At 41.5% G+C, this 16,976-nt stretch overlaps 1 protein-coding gene across 9 annotated transcripts in view; it reads right to left on the bottom strand.

Annotated features, from left to right (window-relative positions):
• Positions 1–16,976, bottom strand: part of ABLIM1 (actin binding LIM protein 1) — a 334,526-nt gene that overhangs the window by 118,358 nt on the left and 199,192 nt on the right. The window lies entirely within an intron of this gene.

Raw genomic sequence — 16,976 nt, 5'->3', positions numbered from 1 at the left:
GCTTGGAAGCATTCATGGACAAAAAGTCTGGAGCCTACTGAATTGGGAAGGCAGGAAGCTGGCTGGAGCCACCCTTGATTGCAAGTGAATGAGAAGACAGAAGTGATGTGGTGTGAACTTCCACTGTTCAGCTCACTGGAGGTGCATGAATGTACCATGGATGGTACCCACATTACTGGGGGTGCATGAGTATCACATGGATGGTACCCACACCCAAGCATCTTGATGAATCCAACTGAGAAAGGTGCCTGCTGAGTAGGGGGACTTCATTAGTAACAAGCTATGAGGAGACCATGAGGAAGTAGGGGCTGATTCTGGGAAATGGAGAAGGGTGGGTTGCAAGAGGTTAATCAGAAATTTTGGTCAAATAACTCAAAATGTATCCCCCATCCCCACTAAAAATCTCCAGCCAGTGTTAGCAGAAAGAAGCACAATAACACCAGTTATTTAACACCTTGTCCCCTCAACTTCTAATTCCCCAGCCCCTGTCCAAAACCCCAAAGGAACCCCAAAGAACAGAAAGGAGATAAGAAAGACCAGACTAATTTCAGGTCTCCAATTTGGGTTGGGCCTGACCTAGGAAAGGGTGAAGCTCTGAAATGGATGTGGGAAGAGAATTTTTAATAGGACTGGACTTTGAAGAGCTGAAAGTGACAAGAAAGCTATGTAATCTAAGATATCATCAGACTGGGCACAGTGGCTCACACCTTAAATCTTAACACTTTGAGAAGCCAAGGCAAGAAGATCATCGCTTGAGGCTGAGAGTTCAAGACCAGCCTAGGCAACATAGTGAGATCCCAGTCTCTACAGAAAATAAAATAGCCACGGCAAGTCCTAGCTACTTTGGAGGCTGAGGTGGGAGGATTGCTTGAGCACAGGAACTCAAGGCTGCAGTGAGCTATAATCACGCCATTGCACTCCAGCCTGGGTGACAGAATGACAGAGTGAGAACCTGTCTCTAAAAGATATAATTAAGGTGGAAAAGGGAGCTCTGATAGAGGATAAGAAAAGTAGCAATAGGGAAAAAAAAGTCTTCATTGTTTTGTCCCCTGTGTGTCTTGGCCTTTTCTAGACACTAATTGGGCAACTCACAGCAGTTAAGGATTATGGAGCTGAAAAGCACTGGAGTCAAATTCCAGCTCTGACACTGAACAGAGGGACCCTGGGCAAACTAGGCAACCACTGGGCTTCAGTTTTTTCATCTGTAAAATGAGTAGGTTAGCAATACCTGCTTCCCCAGGCTGGGTAATATGTGTAATTACTGAGCCGAATTTCCGTCACATACATGTAAACACTCGGTGTCTCTACTGTCCTGATACCTGCGATAATCTAACATAACTTACATTTCCTCTTCCCTTCAAAACATTTTAAATGGCCCACTGTCAGCTTCTGGGGAAGGCATTTTAGATTCTCATTAGTTTCATAATCATCATAAGAAAATTAACATGTGTTCTGAAGTTTGCATGTCTGTTATCTCAGTTTACCCTAGGGCTCCCACTAACCTGGGAGAATAGAGATTATCTGCGTTTTACAGACCACAGAATATCTGAGAGCCAGAGGGACTTTATAGACCATCTGATGCAAATGCTTCATTTTACACACAGGAAACTAAGGCCTGGAGTGGGCCCGGGCTTTGCCTGCCCAATTAACCACAGAGGACAAATCTTCTTTTCTCAAATGCCCTTGAACCCAGGCTTTGATGCTTACAGGACTGCTCTGACTTTAAACCTCCGATCCTGGGTTTGTTTCTCTGGTTCCTGCCTCGTTCATTGTAAATGGGCAAAAACAGACACTACAGAACAAGAGCATGAAGTGTTCCTTCAAAGGTAAAGACTATGCAGAGAACTATTCTGAACTGAATGTAAATCATTACATTAAAAAACTAGGGAGAAACTTTATGCATCTAATGCTGAGATAACTGAGACTTATAAAACATCCAGAAGGATTTTAAGACAGTTCAGAGCATGCCCTTTACTATAAACATTTTTAAATAAAGCATTTAAAAAATCAATTGTCAGAATTGAAACTGTTGCCCAGATATGTTCAAGAAAATTCAAGCTTTCCTTGGAATCCTTTTTTACAACAGATCTTTAAAAAAAAAAAAAAAAAAAAAAACCATATTTGTCATAAACAAAAGTATGAAATAAGTTCATGGCTACACACATGGATGAAAAATAAATAGAAACAAAATCATTTCAGATTAGGTTGTTATTAATAGAAAATGGAATAAGACTTTGGAGACCTTATAAAATATCCTTTTAATAGACTGTTAACTATAGTACTTTATCCCTGGCCAGGACTCAAGCTAAGGCGCTCCAAGAAAAAAAAACAAATTTAAGTTCTAAGGTTTGGGTAAGTTGAGGTCCTGAATTTAATGTCATCTATCTTGTCATTCAATTGTTCCTACAGAATATGGATTTCCCAATCTTGTGTAACAAAATGGTGGAGGTGGAATGTGGGAGAATACTCATTCTATCCAAAAGAGAAAGAAGGGGCACAAGAGAAGGGTGACCTGAATGTGGATCAGATTCTGCTAACACGCTGCCTTCAACACAAGCCTTCAACATGTTAGCTCAGCCCCTGACATGTGGATTCCACCACAGGAATCACTGTTTAGAGACACGTGGTGACTGCTCACTTTATACAGGACAGATAGTTCCAGTCAGCAAGAGTTTCCATCCCTCCATAAGTGTGTCAGTTGCCACCTGTTCTCATGCTTGAACTGACCACATGCAACTGTGTTACTAGCCTGGCCTTCCTAGGACCATGAGTTTGCAACACATGGATTAAAAAACCCAGACTTTCCTTATGTTATTTTTGTATAAGAGTTGGGCAACAGTTTCAACATCTTTAAGACAGAAATGATTTAGGCACTTGAAAACCTCTCCTTGACCAAAAAGTCCCCATCATTAATAGTGATAAGAATGTTGGTCTAGCAAGTGGATATTGTTGAATGTTGACCTTCATCTTCATCCAGGCTGTTCAATGTTGCCAGGTCCCAAATCAGACACCTAGGAGTTGACAAATATTGACTGGCCACAGTCCATGTTTTTTATTTAAAGCAAGTCACTCAAATGAGTCCACAATTTTCTTTTTTAGCATGTCATGGCAAACACCATGGGTATGAGGTCAACATAAGAAAGAATAGAGTACAAAACAGAATGTGAAACCACAAAGTTGTTAGGCTAAGCACTTTTCAAGGATTATTTTTAAAAACTACTTTTTAGCTTCTGAAATTCTATGCTGCCATTAGCCAGAGAAGCAATACAAGATCAGAAGACACATACTGGGTGGGGGAGTCAAAACATTCATGTGGGTGCAAAGTCTTCCCACTCTGGGGAAAAGGGGGTCTCAATACTATACATATTTTACATCTCAGATTTATGAAAAATGCCTCGATGATTTTGAAAGGCTTATGTGGAGCCTGAGAACGTAACCTTGAACTAGACCTTGCATAGTCACCCATGTCCCTGTAGGTCAGTTGCTCACTTTGCTGTCTTAATGGCCATGCTGGACACACTGAAAGCCAGGGCAAGCCTCTGAAGTGCTATTTTAAGTAAAGGTTCTTGTTGTCTTTGGAAAACAATTACTGCACAACAAACAAGTTTTAGCAACAGAGTGGCCTATAACAGCAACAGAGGGTCAGCCTTCATCAGGAAAGCAGAAGGCAGGCAGGGCAGCAGCCATTTTCTGAGTCCTCTACAACCTGGATTTTGGCAGTAAATCCAATCTTTCCTCTGTTTTAAGTATATATCATATATACTTAGAGTTTTAGTTACTTTGGTCGTAATTTTCATACATAGAGGCCATGGCACATTTTGAATTTCTAATTCTTATTTCTAAACCAGTGCCACAGAATTCTGTTAGGAGTGTTATAGACTTGAAACTGACCCAATAGTTCCATGGAGAGGTTTTTTTTTTTTTTTTTTTTTTGGATAAACATAGAAATTGGCCCTTCTGGTCTTAAAGCCTGATAGTTAGGATAGTTCTTAGCAAACTCCCCTTAAAATGTAACAAGGCCCAAAAATAATTGTTTTATCTGAGTTCCTTTCTCAGAAAAGGACCCTTATGACTCTCAAAAAAAAAAAAAAATCAAAGAACTGAAACTCACTAGATCACCCATCCAGACAATGAGATGCCAGACTCCTCATTCATCATGATTGCTTCCTTACCCCTTCCTTAGTTCCTGTTTCATTACACATTGTTACATTTCTTCTGTACTATATAAATCTCTAATTTTGGACAGTCAGGGAGATAGATTTGAGACTGATCTCCCATCTCCTTGGCTGAAGCACCCAATTAAAGCCTTCTTCTTGCAATAATTGTTGTCTCAGTCATTGACTTTCTGTGCAGCGAGCAGCAGGACCTAGACCAAATCTCTGGTGTTTCGGTAACCACTTCTCAAGGTCAAGAACCCTTCTCCTTTAGCTAGTACTGTGTTCCCCCACCCCCCATATCCACGACCAGGATGTGCACAGGAAACTAAAAGGAGTCAGGTTGTTTTCCTTTCCTCTGGATTAACTGATTAACAATTTATTACGCAGGAATCCCATGGCAAATGCTTCTATGTATGATGGTGAGCACGAAAGAAATAGAAGATAGTCTATTGTGGACTTAATACCAACTCAGACCCCATTCCCAGAAGTATTAGAATTGAGAATCTGAGAACTTCTGCTAATGACGTTTGGAGGAAGGCTTTAAACGGCCCCCACACCTGCCACTGCAATCAGGGCTGGACTCAATGGCTGATCTGATGAGCCCATGAGGGCTGAATTTCTCGGGGCCTGCTTGGAGCAGGGTGAAGGATGTGGGTGCCTTCTAGACAGCAAGTACTCCAGCTACTTGAGAGTATTCATTTATCAAGCAGAACATGTACTTTGAAAGGCTGTTGAAAACTAGCTAGGAGCTGAGAAATTTAGCATCTGCTTAAAGACAGGGTCTATTGCCTTGGATAAGAATCTCTTAAACTGCCTCTCTTCCATTTCTCTGAACAACAAATAGAAATAGTAATAAACCTGTATTTCCTGGGAATGTAACAGAGATTCTTTTATGGGAAATAAAAGTACTAGCACAAAACATTAAGACTGTTTTGTCACCTGCTCCAATTTTTAAGGTTTCAGGTCCTGTCAGGGAAAACTAGTGTGTGTGTGTGTGTGTGTGTGTGTGTGTGTGTGTGTGTCTGTATACATGTATGTTTTCAGAACTATAATTAAAAGGAGGGGCTACATGTATAGAATGAACCATCACCCTAATAAGTATATTCTTAACTTCAAAATGACCAGGTAACAATTTCAAAAGCCCAGCTGATGGAGGACAGGTCTGGAGCATCTTTGCTTTCCAGTCCCTCCTCCATTGGCCCCATGTGGTTGCTCACATCATTTCTGAGGATGTAAACATCATAGGGACCGACCTGAAATCAAAAGTCGAGTTCTCTTTTGCCTGAAAATGCCATTTGCATAGCAAGAGGAAAATGGGAAGCTATCAAAACAAAGCCAAGCGCCACCCAATCACGGGATGCTCTCAGAAAAGGTGATGGTCACAGGGGGCAACTTTGAAGATTCTGATTTCCAGTTGGGTGTGGTGGCATATGCCTATAATCCCAGCTACTCAGGAGGCTGAGGTGGGAGGATTACTTGAGCCCAGGAGTTTGAGACCAGCTTGGACAACATAGCAAAAACTCGTCTCTCAAAAAAAAAAAAAAAGAAAGAAAAAAGAAAAAGATACTGACTTCCAACCTTCATGGGTGAAAAGTTCTGGCCATGGCTATAGTGGACAGGGTGTGCTCACCCTGGGGTCTCCCTCAGGGCGGGGCAAGTGACCGCCTACCTAGCACATGGCTCTACCAGTGCTTCTCTGTGGGCTTGGAGCCGTTCTCCCTTCTGCTTACAAAATATAATCCAGACATGCCTTGCAAACATTGTGTGATCCCTGAGCCACAAGGGACTTTGTATCTTTTTGCAGGAAGACAGAAGTAACACAGCTGAAGCCTGAAGGCTGTGTTCTCAGCACTGTTGATACTCTTTTTTTCTGGAGAGTTTAGAAAACCTGAGGTAAATTTCTACCAGCAGGCTAAGCAATGGCCATATGGTCCTCTGCTCAAATTATGGCCAGCAATAGAGCAGAAGAAAAGCAGTAGAAAAAGGGAAGGATCTAAGAGTGGGAGAGAAAGCAAACAAGAGAGGAAGAAAGGCACCCAGATGAACTCCGCTACCTGCCGTCACCTAAGGCCATTCAATGGTGCCCATGCCATAGCCGGCCATGCCATAAACTTTAGTGGGCACCAGCCCAGTAATTTCTGGAGAGCTTAAGAAAATTGGCCACCACTGCTTTCAAGATTTGGGATCATTCTTAGCAAACTCCCCTTAAAATGTACCAAGACCCAAAAGGATTAAAAACAAGTACTCAGACAAATATTCATATGTGAATGTTCATTGCAGAACTATTCATAATAGCCAAAGATGGAAATGACCTAAATGCCCATTAACAGATGAATGGATAAGCAAAATGTGATACAGCCATACAATGTAACATTATTCAGCCATAAAGAAATGAAGTACAGTCATGCACCACATAATGATGTTTGGGTCGGTGACAGACTGCATACATGACAGTGGTCCCATAAGATTGCAACGGAGCTGAAAAATTCCTATCGCCTAGTGACACTGTAGCCTCTGTAACATGAAGCACAATACATTACCTTTCCTATGTATAGATATGTTTAGACACACGAACACTTACTGTGTTATAACTGCCTACAGTATTCAGTATAGTCCACATGCTATACAGGTTTGTAGCCTAGGAGTAATAGGCTATGCCATATAGCCTCGGTGTGTAGTAAGCTATACCATCTAGGTTTGTGTAAGTACACCCTATGAGGTTCACACAATGACAACATCACCTAATGATGCATTTGTCAGCACGTATGCCTGTTGTTGAACAACACAACTGCACAGAAAAATGGTACGAACTGGATCAACCTTAAAAATCATGATACTAAACAAAGAAGCCAGATACAAAAGGCTAATAGTGTATAATTCCATTCATATAAAATATCCAGAATAGGTAAATCCATAGAGACAGAAAGCACATTGGTAGTTTCTAGGGACTGGGAAAAAGTGGGGGAAGGGGAGTAACTGCCTAATCGGTACAGGAATTTTCTTTTGGGGTGATGAAAATGTTTTGGAACTAGATAGAGGTGACAGTTGTACAAAAGCACATTTGTAGTGAATGCACCAAAGGCCACTGAAACGTTCACTTTAAAATGGTCAATTTTATGCTATGTGAATTTCACCTCAATTAAAAAAAATTGTTTCCAGAAAATTTGCTCTTGAGCTGATTTCCCTAATGTAGGTGTAAACTTTAACCTGGTGAAGAGGTTTATGATAAATCTTTAACTGGCTATATTCACCTAGCATACCTGGGCTCTGGCCCAAGAGGAAATTATACTTGAGTTCTACGTCAACTTCTCAGATTCATACTCATTAGCAAACCTCAGCTCATTTACTCTATTCCAAAGATAGGAAGAAGAAAAGGAGGGGCAGAATGTCACTTTTAGTACTTTCATCACATGACCTGTCACTTAATACACACATGGCTGAAGGTCACAGCAAGGGCAGGCATCAGCAAGACTTTGAAATGAGCCTTTTATTTTAAAAAATGAACATTATTTTATTTTTAATATACTTTGCTTTTAAATAGGTAAAAACATAGGGTGAAAAATACAGTAAAAATCATTTCCCTTCTCTCCCTGTCTCCCAGCCACCCAGTTCTCTCTCTCCCTTCCTAGAGGCAAATACTAATAGCAATTGCTCAAATATCCTTCCAGGAAAAATCTGTATAAATATACAATTATAGATATACAAACCAGTGCTTCTAAACAGCTAAATTTTTACTGTTACTTAAAAATTAAAATTAAACTGGGAAATGACTGCTGTTCCAACTACTGAAATTCCAGTTCTAATGATAAGTTTTTAGATGTGGGCTTTATCACATAAGACATATAACTGCTGAAACAAAAACAGCAAATAACAAAATGCCACTAGCTTTCCACCTACTGAAAGCACTTTTAAATTAATCCCTGAGTTGCACCCATTCCCTATAAAGCAGGAATTTTTCTTCCTTTCTTGAAACTTAGATAATCCAGGCTCAGGATGAGGGAAAAGATGGATCACTCTGGGATCTTGATGTCTGGGTCATAATTGTTACAGATTTCAGTAGGAAAAGTCTGAATATTATTGTTTCTGTTTGCACTATACCTTGTCTCTGCAATGAACCTTTGGCTACTGTGTAAGATTCCAAAGCCTCTCGACACCTCTCTCAATATCCAGTAGAACAACATTGAAATTGCCACACCAGGTCACCCCTCCTCCAGGTCAGGGGCTGGCTCCCTGTATGTTCAGAGAAGTGTAGCTGCTCTTCACTGTTATAGTCAAAGTTTAGGAGATCCATCCCCTGACACCTCTACCTTTTCTTAAAAACATGCTTTGGCCGGGCACAGTGGCTCACACCTGTAATCCCAGCACTTTGGGAGGCCGAGGCAGGCGGATCACAAGGTCAGGAGATCGAGACCATCTGGGCTAACACGGTGAAACTCCGTCTCTACCAAAAATACAAAAAATTAGCCGGGCATGGTGGTAGGTGCCTGTAGTCCCAGCTACTCGGGAGGCTGAGGCAGGAGAATGGTGTGAACCCGGGAGGTGGAGCTTGCAGTGAGCCAAGATCGTGCCACTGCACTCCAGCCTGGGCGACAGAGCGAGACAGCACCATCTCAAAAAAAAAAAAAAAAAAAAAAGTTTTGATTCTGTTAACAAATTTATCAGAAGCAATAACTGCTTCCCCTGTTAAGTAAGGGAAAACACTTGTGAGTAAGATGAGAAAATGACAGAGAGTTTAAACATGCTAGTACACCTTACTTCACATGCATACAAACTGCATCTTCATTCAAACAGCAATCAGACCACACCATTCAGAGCTGGGAGTTGAGATTTACTCCCTCAAAGGCTCTCCTGGGGTGGTATCAATTCACTCACTAAATGAACATGTGTGTGCTTGCTAGGTGCCCAGTGCTATTCATAAAAGCCAAAAAACCCCAAACAAACAAAAAAACCAGTCCTTGCCATTCAGTAGCTGACGGTCTGGTCAGAGAGAGAAACATACCAGGAGGTAACAGGGCTATATGGTAATATGTTCTAATGGAAATCAAAGCACAGCTTTGCCAGGACACACGTGAGCTCACCCCATTGCCAAGCAACCCAAGTAAATTTAAGGTTTTCAGCCTTTTGTGTGACACTCGGATGAATAAATGATTTTGGAAAAGAAGACATGCAAACAAAATATTATGGGAAGAAGTTATGTAAAACCGTGTACATGTCTGTAGCACTTAGAGTGATATTCAGAAGAATGTTCACCAAAATGTTAACAGAGGTCACCTCTTAGTGATGGGATTTTGGGTGATCTTTATCTCTTTTGTATGTTTCTGTAATCTGTGTGTTGTTTTTCAACGAATACTTAAAACAAGAAGACTGTAATTAGCCCTGTCTAGAGAGAGAGAAAGCTTTGATTCAATTTCCGGAACTTTTATCTAGGACTTTAAATGCTAGGCCTTATATAAGAAAGACAGACAACAGAGTTGTCTGTCCATGAGTTTTCATTTTCTTGGTAGTGGAGGTGGGCACACATGTAAACAATTAAAATGCAATTGGTTATGTGCCACTGGCGGTTTCTTAGTTGTGACAAATGTATTATAATAGTAATATAATATGTTAAGTATACAATAAAGAATTTAGACCAGGACTGGTGGCTAATGCCTGTAATCCCAGCACTTTGGGAGGCCGATGTGGGTCGATCATTTGAGGTCAGAAATTTGAGACTAGCCTGGCCAACATAGTGAAACCCTGTCTCTACAAAAAATACACACACACAAAAAAATTAGCCAGTCGTGGTGACATATGCCTGTAGTCCTGGCTACTTGGGAGGCTGATGTGGGAGAATCACTTGAACCTGGCAGGCGGAAGTTGCAGTGAGCCAAGATTGCACCACTGCACTCCAGCCTGGGTGGCAAAGAGAGGCTCTGCCTCAAAAAAAAAAAAAAAAAAAAAAATTTAGCTGGTGCCTAGAACAATGCCTGGAACACAGCAGGTGCTCAATGAGATGTTTGTTGAATCAGTGAATGGCATCCTAGATGTTTATAAACATGAGATTTTCATTTACCTTCCCCATCTTTTCCCACAGCCATTATCAGTAACTACAATCAATGGTCCCCCCAACCTTGATCCCTGATCCAAAATCAGTGATTTTGCATATCACTCTCTCTACCTGAGTCTTTCTAGAACATCGTTTTCATCTGGTCATCCTCTAGGTTAAAACGATCTTCAGGAACTCCGTGTGGCCAAACTCCTCCAGGTGTCCCTGGTCCCGGCCTCGTTGCTCTGTCTTCCAATTTCACTTCTCAAGACACACAATAACAAAGCCTTTGTTCTGGGTGGGTTTCCTCCTGCATGGGTTTGCTTGTTTGTTTGTTTGTTTGTTGTTTGGTTTTTGAGATGAAGTCTTGCTCTGTCGCCAGGCTGGAGTGCAGTGGCATGATCTTGGCTCACTGCAACCTCCGCCTCCCGGGTTCAAGCAATTCTTCTCCCTTAGCCTCCCAAGTAGCTGGGACTACCGGCGCATGCAAGCACACCAAGCTAATGTTTGTATATATATATATATTTTTTAGTAGAGATGGGGTTTCACCATATTGGCCAGGCTGGTCTCAAACTCCTGACCTCATGATCCACCCACCTCGGCCTCCCAAAGTACTGTGATTACAGGCGTGAGCCACTGTGCCCAGCCTCCTATGTGGGTTTTACAGGTCCCCTCTCCCCATTTAGACTGCCCTTCCATGAAGTATCTCACTTAGTCATCATAACAACTCTTTGAAGCAGAGATTTTCCAATTTATAGACGAGGGCGCTGAGTTTCTGAGATATCAAATGACTTGCCCAACCCTACATGACTAGGAAGAGGTAGGACCAGGATTCCAACCCAGGCACTCTGAAATGCAGAGCCCACACTGTCAACCATTATGCTGTGCTCTTTTCTTTTTTTCTTTCTGTTCTGGTCCTGAGTATCCCTAGGCTCAAGTTCCAGGCTCACAACTTCCTTAAAGAATAATGGCCAAACATATGTGCTTCCTATATGTCATCAATCTTCTAAGCACCCCATTTTTATTAATCTTCACAACAACCCTATGAGAAAGGAACTACTATTGTTTCTCATTGTATAGGCAAAGAAACAGAGACATAGAAAGATTGATTTCTCAAGGCCACATATCCTTTAAGTGCTAGAGCTGGAATTAGAACCAGCCAAGAACTTGTCCAGAACCCCTACTCTTCAGCAGTTCCCTGCCAGGCCTCCTCTGCCATTGCATCCTATAGGGACAATGTGTCTAAAGAAGGAGAGGCAGATCTGTTTTTGGAGATGCTGTCATAAAAACTCATCACTAAGAGTCAAACTCCGACAATCCATGTGCTACATGTGTGGATGCATTCCTGCCTTTGTCAGTTTTTATACTGGTAGAAAATATCAAATGAGCAGAGAAAGGCAGATGTCACAACCAGCAGAGTGACAAAAGCAGAGTCACAAAATGTGGGAACCATCCTCCAAGAAAATTCAGAAATCAATGCCTGAATGGTAAGTTACTGTTTTATAAGTACACAGCACTTTATTTACTCATGTAATCCTACAATGTAGGGATCTATGACCATCCCATTTCACAGATGAGAAAGTAGAGGATGGGGAAGTAAAGAGGTTGCTAGTAAGTGGAAGAGCCAGGACCTGACCCTAGGCACTCGGAAGCCAGGGCAGATCTTCCCTACGCTACCTTGGCAGACAGCTCTCACTCAACCTGACAATGATTTTTTTTCAGAGAGAACATAAAGATAAAAGAAAGTTATCTTGCATGTATTAAAGGCTACTGGACTAAATAGAAAAGTGAAATAATTGGAAATGTCTACCTCCCCTTTGGAAACATGCACATGATGCTTTATCTGAATTTTTTTTTTTTTTTTTTTTGAGACGGAGTCTCGATCTGTTGCCCAGTCTGGAGTGCAGTGGCATGCTCTCGGCTCACTGCAAGCTCCGCCTCCTGGGTTCATGCCATCCTCCTGCCTCAGCCTCCTGAGTAGCTGGGTCTACAGGCACCCGCCACCATGCCTGGCTAACTTTTTTGTATTTTTAGTAGAGACGGGGTTTCACCGTGTTAGCCAGGATGGTCTTGATCTCCTGACCTCGTGATCTGCTTGCCTCGGCCTCCCAAAGTGCTGGGATTACAGGCGTGAGTCACCATGCCCGGTCGAAATGATTTCAATTCAGTCAGACTACAGCATTTGTCTTGATACCTGTAGGAGTTCCAATTGCAGTTAGAATAATGATGCTGCACACAGAGGAGGGAAAAAAGAAAGATGAGCCTGCATGTGTTTGTGTGGGTGTTATCTTGTCAATCCCTGCAAACCCACACGCCATCAGACACTAGTCAGACACCCTTTGACATGGAAAGGGTGACTATAGACAGCAGCCCACTCCTGCTCAGATGTCTGAAATACATAGCAGCCCTGTAGGAAACGACAACCCAAACCCGATTCCCTACACTCTCAGTTGCCACACACAGACTTTCTCTCACATCACTCCTTAACCCATGGGAATCCAGCCCCTCTCTCCGTTATTGGTAAATACATGAAGAAGGGAGTGGAATGAAGCTTTCAAAGATTGTACTTAACCTTCTGGTAAAGCATGTCTTCTGGGCATAATACTTTAAAAAAAATATGAATCAGCTAATAAAACAATCTAGTTAACATTCATCAAAACCCTGTGTGCTAACTTTCACTACTATCTTGCTTCCATGTAATGTTTATTGCTTATTGGATTCAAATTGCATTAGACTGGATGCAGCAACAGTTTTGAATAACTTCAAGGCAATAATCTTTCATTGAAGTTGTTTGTGTCTATGAATAACTTCCTAATGATTTTGGTCGGGCATGGTGGCTCACGCCTATAATCCCAGCACTTTGGGAGGCTGAGGTGGGCAGATCACTTGAGGTTGGGAGTTAGAGACCAGCCTGGCCAACATGGTGAAACAACATCTCTAGTAAAAATATAAAAATTAGCCAGGTATGGTAGTACATGCCTGTAATCCCAGCTACTCAGCAGGCTGAGACAGGAGAATCACTTGAACCTGGGAGGCAGAGGTTGCAATGAGCCAGGATCATATCACTGTACTCCAGCCTGGGCGACAGAGTGAGACTCTTGTCTCAAAAACAAAAACTGTCTGTGGTTTCCATTCACCAAAACCTGATATAACAGGGAGGCTGCTATGACATGTAGAAAGTGCACAGCTCTTGGAGTCAGGGCACCTGGATAATCTGCAGACGAATGTGCCACTGCTCCAAGGCTCAGCACTCACATCTTTGAAAATCAGAGAGTGATACTTACATCATCAAAGAAATATCAGGGACAGGAACATGGCATCGGGAGCCAGATCACCTGCGTTTAGATCCCAGCTCTGATATTGTCTATGGAACCTTGGGCAAATTATTTAACCTCTATGGACCTTTGTTTCTTCTTCTCTGAAAAGGGGATAGTATTAGTGCCAAGCTATAGGATTGTTATGAGGATTAAATGAGTTAATAATGTAAGCCAGTTACACAGTACCTGATATATCATAAGTACTATGTGAGTGCTTGATGAGGGAAATAAACCAGATATCAAGGTTAGAAGAGTTACCGCAAGGTGGAGGAAGCACTGAACAGAGCACTGCAGTGGGAGCTCTTCCTAAAGCAGAACAATACAGACATGGCAGCTGCTGAGCAGCTGAAAGAAAAAGGCTGCAACTTTCCTCAACAAGGTCAGAGACTCTTTCATATAAACGTCCACTCCATCCACTTCGCTTGTATTTCTCTACCTATCTGCTGTCTTCCCCTCCTATTTAGAGATGATGGGAAACCAGTCAAGAATGTTAAATAAAACTGTGGTTCAGAAGAGCAAACTCATTTCTGAACAGAATATTTCAAAGGAAAAAGAGGACCTTGGCCTTGGCTTTCTGGTAGATTTCACCGACTCTGTGAACATTATCAAGGGAGAGATTCACATTTTAAAAAGGCTACTTTCTACTTCCACTTAGGAAGCTTTACTAAGTTTAAAAAGGGAAAAGGGCTAAGACATGCGGGGCTTAATACCTAGTTGATGGGTTGACAGGTGCAGCAAACCACCATGGCACACGTTTACCCATGTAACAAGCCTGCATGTCCCGCACATGTACCCTGGAATTTTTAAAAAACATTAAAAAAAATTAAAAAGTCATAAAAGAGGAACTAAAGTCACACAGGCTGGTTTTAAAGTACAGGGCAATTCTTGAAGAGTCACAAATAGCAAACAAGTGTTTTCTAATTATGCTCCAATGAATTTCTGAAACTTACCAGAAATTCCCATTGCTCTAATATTTGTGTGCCTGTCTAGTCTGGGTAATTTGCAAGTGTGTATCCATATAAAAGAGCTTTCTTTTTTATAGACACCCACACACACCCCATAAATGCCATTTGAGTACTTATTTAAATAGACAAGTACTTGTTAAAAATAAAGATGTCCTGACCAAAGCAGTTGCATAGAAATGGGATTTCATCTATTGGAAGCAAAGGAGAAAATACGACTTGGTCCAACAATTTGCACATAAGCAATGATGGTTAAATCTAATATTAAACATGCAATGGCTTTGAGTGAGATTATATTTTTGTGTTTTTAATTTTCATTTACATGTGCATAACATGTATGCCATATAAAAACAAAATATAGATAAAGAAATTTAATAAAAATTAGAATCGACATTTCGGTAGAACTGTGACTAGGAAACATGTTCCCAAATTGCATGGCCAGAGAGGGTTGGAAGTCTTAAAAGATATCATGCTTCTATTTCTTAAACCAAACAATGAAGAGTATTAGATTTAAAAAAGAGAGAAAGAGCAAGCAAAAAACCAGGAGCCAAAAGACGTGCATCTGACCCCATCATATTAGACAGCTTATGTGACCTTAAGTATGCCCTTGGGCCTCAATTTCCCCACCTATCAAAAAACATAGTTGGACTAAAGGACTTCACAATGAGGACACAGCCATTCCTCATGATGGGCCTTGTGGACATGTTCTCTGCTACAGCTATCACCATATTCTGGAACTCATAAAAATCATAAAAGCCTCTTTTTCTTTTTCTTTGAGATGGAGTTTCGCTCTTGTTGCCCAGGCTGGAGTGCAGTGGCACGATCTTGGCTCACTGCAACCTCCGCCTTCCAGTTTCAAGGGATTCTCCTGCCTTAGCCTCCCGAGTAGCTGGGATTACAGGTGCCTGCCACCACGCTCGGCTAATTTTTGTATTTTTAGTAGAGGTGGGATTTCAACATGTTGGACAGGCTAGTCTTGAACTCCTGACCTCGTGATCCACCCGTCTCAGCCTCTCAAAGTGCTGGGATTACAGGGCCTCTTTTTCTTAACTAGACAAGAATTCCTTCAAAGTTTTTGGTAATGTACTTTCAAAGCAAGCCCTCCCAAATAATGGGGTGACAATTCCCACTGGAGGTTACCTTCCCAGTGACCAGAGGATAACTGTATCTCTTGTGTTTGGGGCAGGGTAGCAAGAATGGTGAAGGACTTGAAACCCTACTAGGGGTCTAGGATGGTGCCTTGCTTTGTAGCTGTTATCCTATCCAAGCTGCTGTTATTTGTCGGCAGGTCACATAAATTCACATGCAAAGGATCCAGTCATGTGTGCTGAATAACATGTGCTAATATGTGTATTTTCTTCTTTCCTCCCAATGGTCAAAAATCCAATTTCTATGCAAATGCTTTGGTCAGAACATTCTTCTTTTTAACAAGTATAACACTTCTCTTTAATAGGAAGATTTGGAATCACTATTATAAATTGCACTGAATTTCTCTGGTGCAGAAGTGGTTTATCTCATTCTTACGTATTAAGACTCACTTAAGGGCTTAAAGAGGTTTATTCCAAATCTCCCAAGGACTGGCAAAAGCCACAGAAACCAAGGCAAACCTCTAGTTCACTTCCTAATGTCCCAGGAAAGAGATGGGAGTAGAGCTTCCTTGCTTGGTGCCCACAGTTCATAATGCATCAACTTAAAATGTGTGTTAACTGACCTACTCAATGTTATTTTCCAGAAGAAATGGTGCAATTGGCCACTATTTTTATTTGGGGTAAGTAGGTTCTCTATGGATTCTGACAGGTCAGACAAGACCTTGTAAATAATGACAAGTCCCCGGATATATGTGCAGCTTTTTCCCACACTTTCTTCAAACCTCTCCTTAGGTGTCACATTTGAGAGAAGTCTTCTCAGCCCCAGATAAATGCAGCTCTTTTTTTCTGCTTTAATTTTATTCCTACTTTAATTTTTTTCACATATTAGATATTTTTGTGTATGCAAAGGAATTTCTGGGTCATATGGTAGTTCTATTTTTCTGGTTTTTTTTTTTTTTTTTTGGAGATGGTCTAGCTTTGTCACACAGGCTGGAGTGTAGTGGTGCAATCTCAGCTCACTGTAATCTCAACCTTCGCCTCCCAGGCTCAAGCCATCCTCCCACCTCAGCCTCCCAAGTAGCTGGGACTACAGATGTGCACTATAATACCCAGCTGCTTTTTGCATTTTTTGTAGAGACGGGATTTTGACATGTTGCCCAGGCTGTTTTTAAATGAGGCTCAAGCAATCCTCCCGCCTCAGCCTCCCAAAGTACTGGGATTACAGGCATAAGCCACCACACCTGGCCTATTTTTAATTTCTTTAGGAACCTCCATGCTGTTTTCCATAATGCCTACATTAATAATCTACATTCCCACCAACAGTGTTCAAGGGCTCCCTTTTCTCCACACCTAGGCTGATGCTCATCATATCATGTCTTTTTTATAATAGCTATCTTAACAGGTATGAGTTGGTATCTTACGGTTGT

Source organism: Nomascus leucogenys, chromosome 3 (assembly GCF_006542625.1).
Source record: "Nomascus leucogenys isolate Asia chromosome 3, Asia_NLE_v1, whole genome shotgun sequence".
NCBI lineage: Eukaryota > Metazoa > Chordata > Mammalia > Primates > Hylobatidae > Nomascus > Nomascus leucogenys.
Note: the sequence above shows the minus strand (reverse complement) of the source record. Positions and strands in the feature narration are given on the sequence as shown.